Source organism: Artibeus jamaicensis, unplaced genomic scaffold (assembly GCF_021234435.1).
Source record: "Artibeus jamaicensis isolate MK-2021 breed Jamaican fruit bat unplaced genomic scaffold, CSHL_Jam_final contig_685, whole genome shotgun sequence".
Classification (NCBI taxonomy): domain Eukaryota; kingdom Metazoa; phylum Chordata; class Mammalia; order Chiroptera; family Phyllostomidae; genus Artibeus; species Artibeus jamaicensis.
This window is the reverse complement of record NW_026521924.1, coordinates 34,130,805-34,152,074: the sequence shown is the minus strand read 5'-3', so window position 1 is coordinate 34,152,074 and position 21,270 is coordinate 34,130,805. Positions and strand designations below refer to the sequence as shown.

Here is a 21,270-nt window from a genome sequence, read left to right as displayed (position 1 = left end):
ATGCGCACGGCCTAGCGGGAGCGCGCGCGCGTCCCCGCGGCTCGATTCCCGCGGCCGCGCGCCTCAGCAGGAGGCTGGGACAAGGCAGGGCCAGAAGGAAGGGGCGGGACCAGGAGGAAGGGCGGGGCAAAGGGAACTGCCCGAGGCAAGTTGATCCAGGTGCCCAGGGCCTTGTCGGAGTTGGGCGGGGTGCGGGCCGCGGGAACTTCCTGTATTGACCCAGGAGCACAGCCTGGCCAGAAGTTTTGAACTAGACTTGTGTGTGTCCTGGGTTCCCGTCCTTTCTCCTGCTTCCCTGCGACCTCCAGCCCTGAGAGCATCAGTTTCCTCATCAGACAGCTGGCCACCTACCAGGTCTGACTTACCATTGTCTAGCGCCCATGAATGTGTTTTACTTTTTTTTAATCAGAAGAAACATAACTTACAACAATGAGTGCAGCCTGGATCGTATTAGTATATGTATAACTGATATAAAGAACTAATGGAGAATAATGTATAGTTTAACTATTCCTTCATGAAGGGAAGGGCCCAGGGCCCACCTGGTGCAGTAGCTGCTGAGTATAACTGAGGTGTTGCTTTTTAAGCCTGTAGCACAGCGGCGCCCCCTGCCCTGGGGGGAAACTACATTTTGCTGAGGGAACAGGATGGGGGGAATAAATACAATAGTGAGGAAGGCTAGTGTTCTGAGATAACAGGAGAGCGACTTCGGGCAATCAGAGAAGGCTTCTCTGGGGCACACGACAAAGGGAGTCCAGCAAGCTGTGACCCACAGAGAACATTTTAGGAGAACAGAGCTGCTTGCCACTTGTCCTTGGAAGCCAAAGACCATCGAGACTGGTCCCTGGCTGGCCAGGGAGAAGCCCAGATGAAGTGGATGAGGCAGACAAGTCCAGAACCTGGTGGGGAGGTAGGTTTTAACTGAGGGCTTTTAGAAAGGAGTTAGAGCCCTGAGCATGAGTGTGCTCGGTAAGTATTGATTACTGTGACAGAGGAGAAACGATTGGGGGTTTGGTTTTGCTTGCTTTGAGAGAGTGGCAGGACCCTATCTGAGTGTGTGATGCCGTGTCCCATAGCTGGTGGAAGCCTTACGTCCAGGAGCCTGGAGACGGGAAAGGACGTTAGGCCTTCGTGAAAGTTAACTAACTGTTCTGAGCAGGGCAGCTGAGATGGAGGTTCAGTCCAGAGAATGAGGCAGTCTTAGTGGGGGCGGGGCCCACAGCGACCCAGGAGGATGCTGAGAGTTGCAGCCTGCGTCCGGGGACAGTACACCACAGAGCTGGGAAGCCCAGGAGGAGGGCAGGTTTCTGCAGGGGACCATCATGAGTTCAGACAGGGACGCACAGAGCTGCAGGTGCCGTCGGGACCCCCCTTTGGAGATGTCTTGCAGCGAGCTGGAGGTGGAAGTCTGAGACCCCAGATTTGATGCCTGAGTTCCAGCTTCCATTCACGGAATGAAAGTGTGTTAAGTTAATGAATGCCTCTGCTGAAGGCTCGTTTCAGGGTTCGTTTTCACGTACGTTCTGAAATGTTGCAAAGAATGGATGCCTGTTAAACTCCTACCTCCTCTCCTCTTGGATTTTCTTTTTTAAAATAGTGCCTGAATTGAAGGCAAATTAATATATGTATAACTAATTGCTTCTATTGAGGCAGGGATTATGTAACTCACCTCTCCCTCGATGAAAAGGTTACTCATTAAATGAATTAACAAACAACCCCTAATGAAAACATTACCTTGGGTAAGTCGAAATGATTTAGTATAAATGTGTCCATAGGTCTCATCTCCTGAGCTATTGTTGACTTGGTTTTGAAAAGCCTATCTAAAATGTCCAAATTACCTTGTGTTACTTTAACATAAATACTCTAAAATCATTTTAAAATGCTTCCCTGTTTAAGGCAAATTTTGGTGGAAAATTTCCATAGAAGCGAGAAGTTGGTTTCACCCCTGCCCCCCCAATTTGAGGAGCATTTCCACAGTGTGCCTTCTGGGGGGCCTGTGCTGGGCGGAGCTAGAAATCACGGACATGGGTTAGTGACAACGTCAGAAAGGAGAAAAGCCGTCACTTGGGATAGGAAGAGTGCAGAGGGGACGGGCCTGCACACCTGGAGCGTGAAGGGGTACCTTTCTAGGGAAATGACATTTAGGCTGAGACTTTGGGCTTGAACCTGGAGTACAAGGAGAACAGGCACAGGAGAGCAAATACAGGTGACAGAGAGACAAAGTGGCCCGAGTGCGGACCTGAAAAGGAGGGAGAGAGAACGGCCAGAGCCGATGACCTCATCACGTGCAGGAGGCTTGGCCTTCGTCCCTGTGGTCCCGGTAGCCACTGAGAGCCTTTAAACACTAGAGGGGCAGGGTTTTGAGGAGGGCATCCTGGCCACCCCGGAGCGAGGATCCAAAGGGAGCAAAGCAGAGGGTGTCAGGCCAGTGGGGACGCTGGTGACCAGATGTCCAGGTGAGACTGGCTGGTGACCGAGATGAAGGCAGGCCTGAGGATGAAGCGAGCACACTCGGGAAAGGCTCAGGAGGCCGGAAGACCGGGTCCGAAGGGTCTCACCTGCTGAGTGCGTAACAAACCCCGAGGGTATTTAAGTCTTCATCTTCTTTCCCCATGTCCACGCACCCCCCTCCCCTGAGCTCTTCATGCCACTGAACAGTGCCCGCCAAGGCCAGCCTTTTTGCCACATTCAAAGAGCACCTCTGACTTCATTCTAACTGATCTCTCACATTGGCACGGACAGCCCTGACCCTCCCCAAACACGCTCCCCTCTCCGCCTCGGCAGCACCGCACCCTCCTGATCTGTCTCCTTCTCTGGCGTCTTCCCCTGTCACCTCTGTGCACGTTCTCCAAGTATTTCCATTCCCCAGAACCTGGGCTGGGAGTCTTCGCCACGTCCCCTCTTTTCCTAACGGGTCTCATCCTTCTTGCATCTGCAAAGCCGCCGCTAGGCCGAGAACTCTCAACTCTCTCTAACCCTTGTGCCTTCTCTCATCTCTGGACGTGTGTATCTAAGTGACCTAGTTTCCCCTTGACCTCACCACTGGGTTTCCCTGTGGACATCTCAGCATCTCTGTGAGGGCCCAACGAGGTCTTTCTGCAGGGAACGGGGCCGCCAGCTCCGCAGTTCCCAGTCCCCAAAGGCACTGCCTGGGTCAGTTCTGCGTTAAAACTGTGCCTCCAGCCCTGTCTGGTGTTGCTCAGTGGATTGAGCGAGGGCCTGCGAACCAGACAATCGTGGTTCGATTCCCAGTCAGGGCACATGCCTGGGTTGCACACCAGTTCCCTGCAGGCCAGTTCCCAGCAGGGGAGGCACAAAAGGCAACCATACATTGATGTTCCTCTCCCTCTCTCCTTCCCTTCCCCTCTAAAGATAAATAAATAAAATATTAAAAAAAAACAAAACAAAACGGTGCCTCTGTCTCTCCATGTCTCTCACCTCCGTTGGGTTTCTCTGCCCAGGTGTCCACTAGGTCTCACCTGGTCAACTGCGAGAGCCTCGAGCTAACCTGACCGCACCCATCCTTGCTCTCCAAACATCCACAAAGTTTTGCCTTTTTAAATTTTCCTAATTCACTTTATCAGAAAGAAAACCACCAAAGATTGCAAAACTCCCCCTGGTTTTTGCTATAATTTTGTCCCTATGATACAAGTAAACTGGACAGACATTTATGGAACTTCTAGATGGAAGGGGAAACGAGGGACCGAGGCGAGTCTGGCCTGTGCTGCAGATCCAGCCAACCATCTAAATCCCTGAAACGTGTAGAGAAGGATGGTGTGCTGTCAGACGTTACTGAGAACGCTCTGGAAACCCAGGGGAGGGCGATTTGATTTCCCGCCGAGACAGTGAGGGACTGTGTCTGGGAAAAAATGGCTTTTTGAGTAAACACCCAGAAGGGAGGCAGCGTTCGAGCAGGTTGAAATCCGAGAAAAGGGCATTTAGGGAGAAGGAACGAGAAGCAAGGACATTTGGGGAACACGAAATGGCTCGGTTCAGTCGACCCCGAGGAAAGGGTCAAGGGCCATAAGAGAGAAACCTGAAAAGCAGCGTGAAATCTTGGGGTGTCTGGGATGGCGGGCTGACGATGGTGTTAGCCTCCTGCTCTGTAGGGACAGGCAATGGGGAACTTTGAAAAGTCCGAGCAGGAGACACCCACGGACAGTTTTACTGTGATGAGAATAACCCAGCAGCTGTGCATAGGGCGATTTAGAGGCTGTGCAGTTCCCATCCCGAAATTTCTGTTCTGCTGCTCCCAAGGGTTTTACTACCTGCCTTGACAAGAGTAGGGTTTACGCGTGAGACATCACAGGCCTGGCCATAAAAATAGGCTGTGACTTCCATTGTGTCCCACTGTCTCCTGGATCACTTGCTTCGGAGGAAGACAGACGCCAAGACATTGGCGACCCTACCGAAGAAAGCACGCGGTGGGAGCTGAGTCCCAGGGCGGCCGAGGAAGTGCGGCCGGACTCCCGGTGAAGCCCGGCTGACATCACACAGGCGACCTCATGCAAGACCGGGAAGCAGAACCTCTCAGCCAAGATGCTTTCAAATTTCTGCCCAACAGAAGCCAGGAGATAATAGATATGTGTTATTTTAAGCCGATAAGTTTGGAGTAATTTTTTTTTTTCAGCAATAATTAACTTACACAAGTTTCAAGACTGTTCTTTCAAAACGTTAATCGGATTAGGTCCCTCCGCTGTCTGATACCCTCAGGGGCTTCCCCATTTCAACTGGGAAAAAAAATCCAACATTTACTTCTATGGAGCCTGGTGACTGAGTGAGCTCCACAAATCCGGCCCCCAAAAGCTGGACAAAACTCAAAAATAGCCGCTGCAGCCCCCTGGAAATAAAGACACACAATGAGCTGAGAGGTGTTTGTCAATGGCAGTCACTAAACTTCCGGTGGGAACATTGTGGGTCTGGGACACTGTCCCTTGTGTGGCTCCTGTTCTTAAAAGTGACTGGGGAGATGCCCTTAACGTCTGACTTCTTGCAGGAGACCAGGGAGACCAAAGGCAGGAGAGTGACCTGCTCAGAGCGGGGGAACCAAACAAATTGTCCTGCAAGACTGTACCCAGCAGATACAAGACACGAAGGGAAATAAGCACACGTTCAGGTAAACTGAGTTAGACCGAAAGGATCTGTTGCTAGCGCACCTGCCTCACAAGAGATACTCAAGGAAGTTCCTGAAGTTGAAATTAACACTAGACAGTAACATGAATGCACGAGAAGAAATGAAGATGACCAGAAATGGTAAATACAGAAATTCTATAGATAAGTTCTATCTCTTCCTTGCCTTTTAAAAATATATAACTTGGGTGAGGGTGAAGGAGGGTATAAGGGGGGATAAATGGTGATGGATGGAGACCATCTATAGTTATGTAATTATAATTACCAATTATATATATAATTGGACAAAATAATTGCACCACTGCATGATTGGGTGTTATAGCCAAAAGTATGGGGGAGAAAAAAATGAGACATATCGGAGCAAAGTTTCTATATTTTGTTGAAATTAAATTAGTATTATTCTGAAGCAGATTGTGCTAAATTAAGGTGCATTTTATGATCCTGAGAGCTATTGCTGATAAAATAACTAAAAAAAAAAATAGTAAAAAGACCAATAGATAAAGTCAAAGGGGCCCATGAAAACATATTTAACATAAAATAAGGCAGTAAAGGAGAACAAGAGAGATGTAAACAAACAGAAAACATACCGAAGGGGACAGGCACAAATCCCGACATGTCAGGAATGTCATGAAATGTGACTTCCTCCAAGACAGATTGTCAGACTGGATGACAAGGCGAGACTCGCTGGGGCTCACTGCAGGCCGCCTGAAGAGACGCATCACGGCTGCGAATACACACGGGGTGGAAGCAAAGGGGCAGGAAGAAGTTCTCCGTGCAAACAGTAACCATAAGAGCTGGGGTTTCTATACGAGCGTCAGACAAATAGACTGGGAGGCGTGAAAGCCAATCATAATGGTAAACGGGCCAAACGTGAGGCAGACGACAGCAAGGGCAAGTGTACGGGCGCGTATCGACCTCTGTCGGCTAACCCACAGTCGGTGAAGGAGAGGGAGAGGCTGACCGACGCCAGAGGAGAAATGGACAAATCCTCAGTAAGGGCTGGTAGCTCACATCAACCGTTACTAAGTAGCAGGGCCAAAAAGTCAGCAAGGGTAGGATTGCAAAATGGTGCAACAGTTATGGGAGACAGTGTAATGGGTCCTTGAAAATTAAAAACATGGTTACTACAGGATTCCACTTCTGTGTATAGACCCGAGAGAACCGCAAACAGGGTTTCAGGCTGTTTGTACACCAACGCTCATCACAGCCCTGGTCACTCACCGTAGTCAACGGGCAGAAGGAGCCCAAATGCCCATCGCTGGACCAGTGGATGAACAGGTGGTCCGTCCATACGGTGGAATGTTCCTCGGCCTTCAAAACGAAGGGAATCCTGTCCCCTGCTACAACCCAGAGGGGCGCTGAAGACATCACGTTAAGTGAAACAAGCCAGTCACCAAAAGACACACGCTGTGTGGGAGTATTCCACTCACAGGAGGTGTCCAGGTAACGAAATCTATGGCAACCAAAAGGAGAATCATGGTTGCCAGGAGCTAAGGAGAGGGGAGGACGGGGATTATAGTTTCATAGTGTGAGGCTTCGGTTTTGCAACGTGAAAAAGTCCCGGGGCTCTGTATCGTAACATACTTACTGCATACTTAACACTACTGAACTACACACTTAAACACACGGTTAAGGTGGGAATTTTGTGTCATGTGTTTTAACCACAATAAAAAAAACCAACGAGGATTTGGAAAAGTTGCACGACACTACCAACCGACCTGACCCGACACTTACCCAAAACACCCAGAGGCTGGAGGAGACACACTCTTTCCGAGAGCACGGGAAGAAACGTTTTTCATAAATGAGATTCAGAACTTTACCGATGAAAATGATACAAAATACATTCTCTGGTCACATCTGTATTAAAGTGGACCTCACGGCAGAAAGAGATCTAGGAAATTTTCGAAAGTAAGCAGCACCTCTTTTTTTTAATTAATTTATTTTAATTGTTGTTCAAGTACAGTTTTCTTGGCTCCCATTGCAGCCCACCCCCCCAGTGTTCCCCACCTCCCTCCCATTTCCACCCCCCTTAGTTTTTGTCCGTGTGTCCTTTATGCTGGTCCCTTGAACCTTTCTTCCCCTTTTCCCCCTGAACTTCCGGGTCAAAGAAGAAAGCCATGACAAGAGCAGAAACACTTCAAAGAGAATTAAAACAAAAATGACAACATAAGGCAGGGCGTGAGTTGTCACTGAGGCTGGGCTTAAAGAGAAGTTTATAGCTGCACGGGCCTGTATTGGAAAAGAAAAGGTCTCAAATCAATAACCTAAGCTCCCGGTTCAAGACATTAGAAAAAGAACAGACTAAACCAAATCCAGCAACAGATAGAAAGGACTGTAGCCCTTTGTTGACCAAATGGAATGGTGATATACAGCCTGCATGTCAGTAAGCGTGACCGTCAAAAGCTCCTAAATTTACATCTCCACCATTCAAAAAATTGTCCAGCTGAAAATCGCAATGTCATGGTGTTAAGTCCAATTCTCTGAGTTGGAGACTTTGATAACTGCCTGGATGAAGTGTGTGCATCCCCAAATCAAGGAGATGTGGCTTGGCCGTGGCCAGGGAGCTCAGCTGGCTAGAGCATCTTCCAGATATGCCAAGGTTGTGGGTTCGATCGCCGGTGAGGGCACGTACAAGAATCAACCAGTGAATGCATAGATGAATGGAACAACAAATCAGTCTCTCTCTCTCTCACACACGCACACACACACACACAAATCAATCAATAAATAATTTTTTTAAATGTGGCCTGGAGCAAGAGGGCTATCACATCATGCAAAATGGCTGCCAGAGGTTTTGTCATGAATGGGTACCAGATCTTGCTAGACTTGTTCCTGCCTCTATTGCTGAGGTCCTGTGATCCTTCTTTTCATAGCCTGTCGATGGGATGGATCACATTAGTTGATTTTTGAATGCGAACCAGCTTCGCACACCCGCGTTGAATCTCACTTGGTGGCGGCACACAGTTCATTTTGAATTTCAATGGGCTGATGTTTTGTTGGATCTCTGTTCCTGGGAGATATCCGCCTGCAGTTTTCTAACATCTTCTGGTTTGGTCTTAGGGCAACCCTGGCCTCGCAGAATGAGTTTTAGGAAGTATTTCGTCTGCTCTGTCCTCTGAAATAGGCGGTAGAGATTTGGTATCATTTCTCTCTTAAAGATGTAGTAGAACTCACCAGTGCACTCCCTTGGATTGTCGCTTTCTGTCAGGGAAGGTTATTCTTGTTGATTCAATTTTTCAAATAGATACAGGGCCACTCAGGCTGTCTCTTCTCTCGGAGTTTCGGCAGACCGTGTTGCTCAAGGCGTTGGTACGTTTCCTCCAGGTTATTACGAGTGTGTAGGCAGAGCTGTTCACGGTATTCCTTTACCACGTTTTTTACTTCCTTTATCATAGTATTAGTTCTCATGGCATCCTAGTGATGTCTTCTCTTTTTTTCCTGATACTAGTCATTTGCATTTTCTCTTTTTTTTCCTACTTAGGCCGGCTAAAGGCCTGTCCCTCTTATTAATCTTTTCCAATGATCAACTTTTGGTTTTGTTGGGTTTTCTCTGTTTATTTCCTGTTTTCAATTTCACTGACTTCCGCACTGATTTTTGCAATGTTTCTTCTTCCTCTGGATTGAATTTCTCCTTCTTTATCTGGTTCCCGAAGTTGACGCTCAGACGATGGATATTGGATCTTTCTTCTCTTCAAAGAAACGTATCTGATGTTAGAAACCTTCCTGGAAGCTCTGCCTTGACCACATCCCACAAACTCGGAAAACTCGTATTTTCATTCCATTCAAAATATTTTAAAACTTCTCTTGCAAGTTTTTTGTCCCACGTATTCTTTAGAAGTTTGTTTTCTAATCTCCACATGTTTGGGGATTTTCCAGCTCTCTTTCTGTTAATAATTTCTATTTTAATTCCGTTGTGGCCTGAGAGAAGACATTGTATGATTTTTTATTTTATTTTTTAACGTCCACTGCACGGCCCAGAATGTGGCTTGTTTTGCAGCTGGCGCATTGCTTTTTATCTTTTTCCTGCACGACACCAAAGATGTCCTTCCGGGCGCTTCTCGCTTGCGTGACTTCTGAGAAGCTGACCGTGTCCTTGTCTTTGCTTCTCCGGAGGGAAGGTGGTTTCGCCCCTGGCTTCTCTCAACATTGCTCTTTACCTTTGGTTTTCTCAGGTTCAAGTACGACGTGCCCGGGTTCATGTTTTCGGCATTCATCCTGTCTGGCGTGGTCCGACCTTCCTGTGCCTGCGACCTGGTGTCTCCCATTAATCTGAGGAAATGCTTCGTTATGATGGTTCCCAGTGTGTTTTGGGTTCCTTTTGCCCCTCGCTTGTCCTCCTGGCGTTCCCATCACAGGTACGTCACAGCTTGCGTGGCTGTCTCTCAGTGCGTGGCTGTTGTGTTTCATTTTGGTTTGGTTTTCCCTGCTGTTTTCTTTGTCTCTGCTTTTCCATTTGGGGAGTTTCTGTTGCCACGTGTCCGAGCTCGGAGACCCTTTCCTGCGTCACCACGGCCAGGCCAGCATCTGGGCCTCGGAGATACCGAGGCTTGGCTTCCGAAGCAAGTGGGAGTGATCTTGCTGGTGGGGGGTGTGGCCTCCAATTTGTAAATAAAGAAGTAAATAAATAACAAAACAAAAAACCCCACCATGTTTGAAATGTAACAACATGAGGTCTGCCTGTACTCATGAGTCCATCGAAGGCATTCTTCATTTTAGTGTTTTTTTTTAATCTCCACCATTTTTCTGTTCTTTCTGAGAATTCCCGTCTCGCTCTACATTGCCCCGTGTTCTTGCGTGCGTGTGCTTTTTCCATTCAGTCTGTGAGCTGGTCCGTCCTGGTTTTCAAAGCCCGGGTCTGGTCAGTCCGGCCTCCCTGCCATCTCTGCGTCTGGTCCTGGAGCTCACCGTCTCTTTAACTTGTATTTTTTGCCTTTTAGTATGCCTTTCAGGGCTTTGTTTTGTTTTTTTAAGATTTTATTTATTTTTAAAGAGAGGGGAAGGGAGGAAGGAGAGAAACATGGGTGTGAGAGAGAAGCATCCATGGGCTGCCTCTTGCCTGAAACCCAGGCTTGTGCCTGGACTGGGAATCCAACCTGGGACCATTCTGTTCGCAGGACGATGCCCAGCCCACTGAGCCACGCCAGCAGGGCCCTGCCTTTGAGTGTTTTGTTAGGAGATGGACATGCTGTACTGGTCACGGAACTGCAGTCGATGTGCCTTGGGTAACACTGCAGAGTGTGGGGAGGGCGAGGCTTCCCCTGTCCTGATTTACTCTCAGTCCTTCGGTGAGCCTGGGCCAGGGACCACCCCGTGGGTGGGATGGGGTGGCCAGGGGCCTGGAGTTGGGTGTCTCTCCCCTCCCAGTGGGAAGCTTGGAGCCCCGTGGAGCTGGGTGTTTTCCTCCCCACCCCCAGGTTGTGCCTGATTAGACCCTGGCAGGGGAGGCCGTGTGGCTCAGCGGTTTCTCCGGAGGGCGGGCCTTGAGTCCAGGGCGTCAGCCTGTGGAAAACCAGGACCTGCCTCTCTCCTGCCTGGAAGCCAGAGGGCACTTTGCTCAGATGCTCCTGGGGAGGCCCTGGTGACGCTCCCGGAGGCCAAAGTACAGAGGCGAGGGGTCCTCCTACCCCTGGTCTCCTCCCGAGTTTTTACCCCTCAGAAGCGTCTACACTGAGGCTGCAGCAGCAGCCCCGGTGGGAGGGTTGGCGTTGGATGGCCCTGCCCCACGCTGGCCCCTGGGGCGGTGTCCGTGCCAGGAGTTTGTCCTGTATCAGCCTGTGTGTCTGTCTAACGCTACCTCGGGGGGTGGGTGCAGCCATCTAAGAATCGTCGATACTTCAGTTCAGTTTTTTCCCTGCTTGATGGGGTGGTGACTTCTAAGGACCTCCCATGCTAGACTGGACACCCATTTTTATTTGCAAACTGTATTTTGTACTTTTCATGTGCATTTTATTATTTTTTTTTACTTATTAATTTAGGGCACGAGAAACAGCAATTTTGTTGTCCCATGTATTGGTGCAGGCATTGGTTGATGTACGTGCCCTGACCGGGGATCGAACTCACAACCTAGGTGCAGTGGGACGATGCTCTCACTGACTGAGCTGTCCGGCCAGGGCCTCACATACACTTTAGAATCAGCTTGTCTAATTTTACAAAAGTCCTCCTAGGATTTGGTAGATATTTCACTGAACTTATAGGTAGAATTTACCTCTGGATAACACTGAGTACCACCCCCCCCCCCCCAAAAAAAAAAAAACAGGCTCCTTCCCCAGTTCCTTAGGCCCAGCGGCTCCCTTCCGTGGCTCTTTGGTATTTTTCCGCACGCAGGTCTGGTAGTGTTTTGCTAGATGTTAGCCTACGAGTTTCAGGATCTTTAGTGCCCTTTTCAGTGGCACTTGAACATTCTGATTTTGTGAAGGTTCGTGGCCGGTGTCTAGAAATTTAATTGATTGACTTGGCCCTGTTGTGCTGAGATCTGGCCTAGTGCATCTGTTAGTTCCGGAAGCTTTGAAAGCAGAATCGCTTGCGTTTTCTATGTAGATGATCGTGTCAGGCACAGATCGAGAATTTCATTGTTTATCCCAAGTCTGTTGGACTTTTATTTCTTGTTCCTACACTGGCGAGGGCCCCCGGTCCATGGAAGCGGTGAGAGTGGACGTCCTTGCATTGTTCTTTCTCTTCTCTGTAACATGAGTGTCTTTGATATTTTAAGAGAAATGACACATTTGAAAGTAAACTTTTAACAAATACAGAAATATATTTTTGTGTTTCATTCTTGATTTTAGAGAAAGCCTTCAGTTTTTCAGTTAAATATAATGTGAGTTGACAGGTTTTTGTTAATTGCCCTTGATACCGTATTTTGCCATGTATAACATGCACGTTCTTGCCCAAATTTTGAGGATAAAATAAGCATGTGCATTATACACGGGTAGTACTAATTCCATATTTATATAAATATTTTTAATTCTTTTTTTATGCTTATGCATTAAAAGTATAACTCTAGAAAGCAGTAACAATATCCATATGCAAAATAATACCCTTTATAATATAAAAGACAAGTATCAGAATATAAATAAATAAACAGTTAATTAAATTTAAAAGTTAAAACAAAAGATTTTTTTCCTGAAAGTTTGGGCCCAAACACAGGTGAGCATTCCACACAGTACAATACCATTCCTAGTGTGGGGGACGTTTTCATCTGGCTCAATGTCCGATTGTGTCAGATGCTTTTAAATTTTTCTTTTTTGCTTGTATGGAGAGGTTCATAAGAGTTTTGGGGTGTTCTTTGCTCTATTAATTTGTATTCATTGATTCTGGAATATTGAACCAATTTTGCATTCCTCAGTTAATCTGCACTTTCTGGGGATGTGTTATTTTTTTCTGCATTGCAGAACTCAGTTTGCTACTATGTTATCTCTCATTTTTGTGTCTGTGTTCGTGAGGGATGGGGGTCTGAGGGTTCTCTTTTCTTGTCATGTTTATTTGAGGTTTTGGTATGGGGCAGTTACCTCAAAAATGAGTTCGGAAATGATTCCTTTCCTTCTATGTTCTGGGAGATTTTGTGAGAATTTGTATTATTTCTTCCATCCGTGTTTGGCGGAACTCACCTACCCCTGAAGTGTGGAATTTTGAAGTTTTTGTTTTTGTTTCAAATGAATGCAGTTTCTGTGTTAGATTAGACGCGGGTGTAGCTGATCACCTCGTTCCTCTTTACGGAGCTTAGGAAGTGTGTGTCTTCCAAAGGATGTGTCCATTTCATTTGCTTTGTCGAATGTCTAGCTATATGTTTAAAATATTGGTTTATCCTTCTAATGCCTCGGATCTACAGTGTGAGCGCGCTCAGTCTTGCTCAGCCTGCCAGCCGATATCCTCAGTTTGGGGATTTTTCCTAATCAGGCTAGAGGTTCCCAACTTCCACTGATCTCTCTGAGGACCCGCCCTCTGGTTTATCTGTTTCTCTCGTGTCCTTTCTGTTTTCGGTGTCCCCATCCCGCCTTTATCTCCAGTATTTGCTTCTTTCTGCTTACTTTGGGTTAAGTTACTCTCTTCTTCAAGGTGGTAGCTAGGTCACTGGTTGGAGACCTTTCTTCTGTCCCGAGGTAAGTTTTTCATGCTATCATCTTTTCTCTAAGTGAGTTTTTAGCTTTACCCTACAGCTTTGATGAGTTGAGTTGAAACATTGTCATTCAATTCGAAGTATCTTTAATCGCCCTCTGTGACTTTCCCTTGACCCATGGGCTACGTAGAAGGGTGTAATTTAATTTCCGAACGTTTGAGGGTATTCCGGATGGCTTTTGTTCCTGGTTTCCAGTTTAATTCCTTTGTGGTCAGAAAACATGCTGCATCTTGTTCCAGTTCTTTCAGATTGGCGGAGGCGTGCTCTGATCCCAGAATGCGGCCTCGTCCCGGGAGCAGGCCACGAGGACCTGAAACAGAGTGCGTTCTGCCCTGTGAAGCTCTCAGTCAGGGCCACTTGGCTTTCTTCATTCAAACTCCATTTCAGTCCGCTTTTCTGCGTCTTGCCCCTGAATGTCCCTGCCCTTAAGGAAGTATAACTGGCCCGGTCATTTGCCCAGTCCCGTGGCCACAGGGGCAAGGTCCTCTGACTGGCCCCGCTTGAGCGTCACATGACTGGTGTCGGGGATGACTGCTCCCCAGAGGCATTGGGGGTGCTGGCCAGGCACCGCTCGGCTGTCGTGCGTCTGTGCACACTCGTAATTCCCATCTGTTCAGCGTTTAAAACTCCCCCATGTGTAGCTCCTAAACGACTCCGAAATCTGACTTCTTTCGCAGGTGAAGATAATGCAAAAGCCACATCCAGCCAGGTCACCGTTGGTGGCAGGTTGTCCGGGTGGGCCACCTCCGGTGTCGCAGCGTGCCTGAGTGTTATTCCTCCTGCTTCCGGAACCAGTGCGCTAGATGAACAAACGCACTCCTACCCACCAGGGACACCTGGGTGCAGAACCGCCTCAGACTAATCCTCAGGGCAGCTGTTCGTCCTGGTGGCTCCTGACACGTCACGGCTGCTGAGCAGGGAGCTGTGCATACCAGGCAGGTGATGGGACCAACCCGGGCCTCCCGTGAGCAAGGACTTTGAGGAAAGGCTGTAAAGGAAGGAAAGAAGAAAACACGCAGGCCTGTGCCAAGTCACAAGCGCGCACCAGTCTGGAGGCACTGGGCCGGTTCCCTCCCACGGGGAGAAGGCGCTGCTGAAGTTTGCACTGAACTGATGCCACCCGGGCCACACGGGGGCTGTGGCACCGGCGAGAGTGCCCTAGGAACCCCCAGTGGACCTCCTTGGTGCCTTGGTGGGGGTGAGTCGGGTGCCGGCTGCTGCTGAGAAACTCTGTTGTGACCCTGAGAAGGGTCGCAATGGCCGTCACTCCACTCATCTCCTGTCCGCAGTCCTGCCTCCGGTGGCACATGAAGCCATGCTGAGACCCCAGTAAGGAGCATTGGCTCGGAAGGAGTATCCCCCAGACCAAAGGGCCGGGCGGGGGCGGTGTCCCGGGCATGCTTCTCCTTGGGGAAGATGAGGAAGAAGAGTTATAATGCGCCTTGGGCTGAGATAGTCTGGAGGCCATCTGACATCACCTTAGTCTAGTCCATGACCTGGGGCCAAGGGAGTGACCCAGCACGAAGAGTTAGAGAAAAGGGTTGACGTTCTTGGGTCTTGACTTTGTGGACTTTCTTCCAGGGTGCCCATTGTCATGAGACCTGGACTGACTTTACTAAGAAAAGATGGGGGTGGGGGGCGGGGCCTGGCCGGGTAGCTCAGTGGGTTAGAAAGTGGTTCTCATACACCACCGTTGCCAGTTTGATCTCCAGTCAAGGCACAGACGAGAATCATGAATGGCCAGCTGGTGCGGCTCAGGGGATGGAGCCCTGGCCTGTGAATCCAAAGGCCGCCGGTTTGATCCCCAGTCAGGGCACATGCCTGGGTTGTGGGCCCAGTACCTGGTTGGGAACATGCGAGAGGCAACCAATCGACATCTCTTGCATGATGTTCCTCTCCCTGTCTTTCTCCCTCCCTTCCCCTCTCTCTAAAAATAAATAAGTAAAAGCTTTTTAAAAAATCAATGAATGAATGTATTAATAAGTGGAACAGCAAATGGATATTTCTCTCTCCCTTCCTGTGTCTCTCTAAAAAAATTCAGTAAAAATCAGTACAAATGAAAACAGGAGGGGCATCATTTGTCACTTTCACTCTGTCCCCTTCTCCGATGAAATGCTGTTGTGTGGGTGGACCGCGTCCGGTTTGTCCGGTCACCGGCTGGTGGACATCCGAGTCGTCTCCACTTTTTGGCCGTGATGACTAACGCCGCTGCTGTGAGCGTCCGTGTACAAATTTGTGCGTGAACACGTTTCTGTTCCCGTCGGGCATGGCCCTGGGAGCGGAACTGCTGAGTCGCCAGGCAGTAACTGTCTTTAGGCTTTTTCAGGAACACTAGTCTGACCCCAACACGGCCGCACCAGCTTCTGTTGCCATGAGCGATGCGTGAGGTTGCAGCCCTGCCCACCTGGCCAACACTTGCTACTGTCCACTTTTGATGAGAGCCGTGCTAGTTGGTACAAAGTGGGGTGTACTACCTTCTAGGTCAACATGAACGGGAGGCGTGTCTGCGAGCGTTTGCTTATTGTACAGAGCAGCCCTGGGACACTGCAGGAGAATCTAGCAGCCCCGGCTGCCCCTGGGGCGGGGGGCTGGGGGCTGCTGGCCGGCGTAGAGGGAGACTTCCTAGTCTCTGTACGGCACTACTACACTTTAGAGCATGTGGAAGTATCAGCTGTAAAGTCGTCTGAACTGAAACACAAGTTAAAAACCATACGTGCTGACTCATAGCCAGAGCTGGCACCTGTGGACAGAATCTGGCCTGCCACCCGCTCTGGTGTGGCCTGTGAGCTAAGTCATTCTTGCGTTTTTAAACATTTGAGGGGGGAAAAAACAATAAAATGAGTCTTTCATAGCACATGAAAATTATCTGAAACTCAAATTTCAGAGCCCCCAGTAGACGTTTGTGGGGACACAGGCAATGCTTATGCTTATTTTCAGTGGGTGTCGTCCTGCTCCTGTGGCAAAGGGGAGTGTGGAGGGACGCTCTCGTCACTGTCCCTGCCTCTGGAAGCATGGCAGAGTGCACTTAGTCATAACTCAGTGCTATTTGGGGTGTCACAGAATAGTGCCATAGTGTGAATTTAGAAAAAATGACCAGCGATGCCCTTGATGTCAAAACAAGAAAAGAAGAGGAAGGTGGAGTGCAGATGCCGCATTCACAGTGTGCAGGGCAGGGCGTTGTTGAACCACGTGGCGGGTGGCATGTTTGTTAGGCAGCGGCGTTGCGGCTGCCGCAGAGTGCCTGGGGCGCCCACAGTACCAGACCGAGCTGTCCTTGAAAGAGCCCCAAATTGCAGGAAAGTGATAATCAGAAAAATGAGAAAATTTCAAACCATATCTCATGACAGACATCTTCACATGAATAAAAAATGAGAAAGTATTGGTTACCAAGTCCTGGCTGGTGTGGCTCAGTGGATTGAGCACCGGCCTATAAAGCAAAGGGTCCCCGGCTCGATTCCCAGCCAGGGCACATGCCTGGGTTGCAGGCCAGGTCTGCAGCTGGGGCATGCGAGAGGCAACCAATCGGTTTCTCTCCATCTCCTTCTCCTTTCTCTAAAAAATAAATAAAAATAAAATATATTTTTAAAAAAAAAAGAATTGGCTACCAAAATAAGTAATCAAGTGGCTGTCGGGTTACCCAAGAAAGAAAGGCATGTGTAAGCGCCAACTTAATTAAATGGTGTTTGATTGCAGAAGCAGAGTACATGTGTCCAGGAAAAAAAAATATTGAAGAACACTAGCCTCGCATTGAGAATTGTTGCTTGAAGAATTTCGGGCTTTGAGAGCAATAACAATTTATAACCAGGGCAGCCGTGACCACTCAGCCCTTGCTTATTCTTGTAAGTTAGCAGTGACCGAAGATTGGTCTCTACGACCCGTCCGCACTGAACAACTACGGGTGAGAGTATTTCCGAAGAAGGTGATACCTTTTTGCAGAATAAAGTCTTTAATTCCTTTGCAAAATGGTAATAGGATGCTAATGAGATTAGAATGGGGGTACGGATGGTAATAATAAGAGGAACGGGACCCTAACTGGCCACGGTTGGGGGTACTTGAGGATGAACACAGGACTTTGAAGACGGGGCAGGAAAGAGGAAGGAACGTGCCTGGCCTGCCCACCCGGGCGTTCGGGAGCCGGCAGCTGGGAGAGGAAGTTTCCGGGAAGCATTCCCTCTCACGGGGGATCCCGGGCCCCTCTTCACCCCTGATGAGTTCACGAGTGCAGACAGTGGACTTCAGTTGTGCTTTTAACAAAAAGAAAGCAAGACACCAGGTTCTTCCTGAGGGAAGTAAGGCGGCAACGCCCACGAGGCCATCTGGCCATGGGCGCCCAACCTGGGTCTGAGGGGGCCTCCAGGCCCAGCGCCAAGTTCACGAGAAATAGGACGGAGGACCGTGTTAGACGGCAGCAAAATCCAAGCGGGAGGAAATAATCGTCTCAGGGAACTAAAAAGGGAGATGGATGAGGGACCCACGTGCTCAAAAGAACTTGGGAGTCACATCCAGGGATCTTGGTTTTGGGCCTTTAGTTGTTGTTTTTCGAGCAGTTTTAGGTGAGCAGCCAACTGAGTGGAAGCTTCGCAGGTTTCCTCTCCCCCTCGACCCCCCGCACACGTGTGGTGATCTGTCATCCACGCCTCTCGCCAGGTGGTACCTTCGTTACCACCGATGAACCTACGAGGCATGTCACTATCACCCAGAGTCCAGACTTGACACTGCCGTTCACCCTCGGTGTGGCACGTCATACTCACAACGGCATCACCACATCCAAGGTCTCCTTGGTTTTCTCCTACGTCACCTCCTAGGAGTTTCATTCTTCTGAGTTTTCCACTGTGGTCTGCGATCCCTTTTGAGTTCGTTTTTGTGAAGGAGGCCGTGTCTGTATCTGGGTTCCTTTTCTGCAGGGGGGTGTCCAGGTGTTTCTGAACCATTGGTTGAACAGGCTGAATTCTCGCGACTGAATCACCTTCACTCATTGTTAGAGATCAGTTTGCTCTGTGGACGTGGGCCTGGTTCAGTGCCGTTCCGTGGGCCCGGCAGTCGGTCTTTTGCCGATACCCCCCCATCTCGATCGCAGGAGCTTTATGTAAGTCTTGAAGTAGGGCAGCGCCGGTCCCTCAACTTTGTTCTTCTCTTTCAATACTGTGTTGGCCATTCTGGGTCTTTTGCCTCTCTGTGCAAATTTTAGAATAGGTCCGTTGATAACACCAAGACAATTTGGGGGGCTTTGACTGGGATAGCAGTAAATCTGTAGATCCATTTGGGGGGAACTGGCAACCTGACGGTATCGAGTCCTCCGCCTCAGGAATGCGAACTCTCTGCATTTATGTAGTTCTTCGTTGGGTCCGATCACCAGACTATTGTCCTCGGGTCGACCTCCTATGTCGATTTATGCCTAAGCATTTCACTGCTGGGGAATTAATGTAAACGGTGCTGTGCTTTTAAAAAATCCGATTCCACTCGTCACTGGGTCATTGCTGGTGTCCAGAAGAGCAATTTAATTTTGTATTTTAAATTGGTAGCTTGTAAACTGGCTATAACTGCTCATGAGCTCTGGTGGGATTTTTTTTTTTGTCAATTTTTGGATTTCGTACATAGATGGCCTTGTTATCTGCGAACAAAGACAATTTTGTGTCTGTCTTCCTTAATCTGCATACCTTTTTACTTCCTTTTCTTGCCTTACTGCATTTGCTAGAAATTCCAGTACATGTCAGGAAGCAGAGGCAAGAGGGGACGCCCTTCTCTCACACTTGACCTTCCAGAGAAAGCTTTGAGTTTCTCCCCATTAAGTAAGAGGTCAGCTGTGGGCTTTTTGTAGATATTATTTCATTTTTTAAATTAATTTTGTTATTGCATTTTTTCCACTACCGTTTATCCCCCATACCCTCTTCCACCACCTCCTGCTAATGTTCTTTACCAGTTGAGGGAGTCCCTCTCCATTTCTAGTTTACTAAGATTTCTATCATTTACCAGTGTTGGATTTTGACAAATACTTTTTCTGCGTCTGTTGATTGGTCATGTGGCTTTTTTTTTTTTTCATTTTTAGCCTGTGGATGTGACGGGTCGCACCGATCTTCAGATGAGGGGCCAGCTTCCCTTGTGCACCTGGGACGCATCCCACTGGCTCACGGTATATAATTCCTTTCATACATCGTTGGATTCAGTGGGCTAATGTTTTGTCATAGATTTTTGCCTCTGTGTTTATGAGAGAGACTGATCTGTAGTTTTTGTAACGTCTTTGATTTGTTGTACAGTAATGCTGGCATCGTGGGATGAATGTGGACGTATTTCCTCTACTTCTGTCCTCTGAGAGACCGCAGGGAATCGGTGTCATTTGTTCTGTAAAGGGTTTGGTGGAATTTCCCAGCGAACCTATCTCAGACTGCTGCCTTCTGATTTGGAAAGTTGTTAATTATTGATTCAGTAGCTTTAATATATGGGGCAAAGGTAGGTTTACAGTTGTCGTATGGAAAATAATACAATAGCTAATAATAACACAAGAATAAACTCTGTGCTTCACGTACTCACAACTACAAGCCCACTTTGGCCCCCCCATGTGTAGGCCCATTTAGGTGGTCTCTGTGTGTTCTTGTGTGAGTTTTGGTCGATTGTATCTTTCTGGGAAATGATCCATTTCATGTAGATTATCACATTTCTGGGCCAAGAGTTCGTACTATGCCTTTAATATCCTTTTAATCCCTTTACAGTCTGTAGTGATGGCCCTTCTTTTATTTCTGACATTAGTAATGTATATCCTCTCTCTCTTTTTCTCAGCGTAGCTAAGGCTTATCAATTTTATTCATGTTTCCAAAGAATCAGCATTGGGTTCATAATTTTCTCTAATGATTTCCTGTTTTCAATGTTATTGATATCTGCTCAGATTTCTATTGTTTATTTTCTTTCGCTCCCCTTAATTTTTTCTTTTTCCATTTTCCTCAGGTGGAAGCTAAGATGAGGGGCGTTAGATCTCCCCTCTTTTCTAATATATGGATTCAGTGCTGTGAATTTCAGTGCTGTTGCTATTGGTTGAAATATTCCTGAAATTCACAGCTTTGGCTGCATCCCAGCAATTTTGACAAGTTATTTTCATTTTCATGTATTACTCAAAGTGTTATCAGTTTTCCTGCGATTTCTTCTTAGACCCATGTGTCATTAGAATGGTGTGGTTTAATCTCTATGCATTTGGGGATCTTCCCATTCATCTTTCTGCTTTTGATTTCTGGTCTAATTCCTTTGGGTTCCGAGAGGAGACATTGTACGGCTTCTATTCTTTTACATTTGCGAAGGTGTGTTTCTGTGGCCCAGAAAGTGTTCCATGTGAGCGAATGTTTCTTGCGAGCTTGGGGAGAATGTGTGCTCTTCTGAGGCTGGGTGATGCAGTCTGCAGATGTCAACGGTATCCAGGCAACCGACGGCGCCCTCGAGTTTGACTCCGCCCTTTCTGATTCTCCTTCTGCCTGCCCAGGTGACCCCTTCTCAGAGAGAGGCACCGAATTCTCCAATGGGATAGTAAACACAAGTTTCTCCTTGCACGTCTACCAGTGTTTGCCCCAAGTGGCCTGACACTCCGTCATCCAGCGCATGCACACGACGGGTCGTCTGCTCCTCTGGGAGGACTGACCCCTTTGTCATTGTGACCCCTGGTGACATGTCTTAGCTTTTCGAAGCCGGCGCCATCTGGAATTAGTATAGCGCCTCCTGCTTCCTTTTCATGAGCGTCAGGATGGTATATTTTTCTCCATCCATTTCCTTTTGAACTATGCGCGTCTTGTAAATGGGTTTCTTGTAGACAGTGTACAGCTGGGCCTTCCCGCACCCTCTGACAGTGTCTGCTTTCCGTGACACGGGTGTTCAAAGGGAAGGTTCACGGGGCTGAAGCGATGCTCAGTGTATTTCTTACTTTTTTTACTTACTGCCCCTTGTTCTTGGTTCCTCTTTTCGTCTTTCACTCTTTCTGCCCCTGGTGGACTGAACTGAGTATTTCATAGGATTCATGTTCTTTTTCCTCGGCGTTATCACTTGCTCTTTTT

The 21,270-nt window shown here is 48.2% G+C and overlaps 1 long non-coding RNA gene across 1 annotated transcript; it reads left to right on the top strand.

Moving 5' to 3' along the window:
- Nucleotides 1-172: 172 nt before the first annotated feature.
- On the top strand, nt 173-19,752 carry LOC119055295 (uncharacterized). The gene is made up of 4 exons (XR_005083677.2): nt 173-354; nt 9,300-9,482; nt 19,287-19,370; nt 19,495-19,752. It is a non-coding gene; the product is annotated as an uncharacterized LOC119055295 (long non-coding RNA).
- The last annotated feature ends 1,518 nt before the right edge of the window (nt 19,753-21,270 follow it).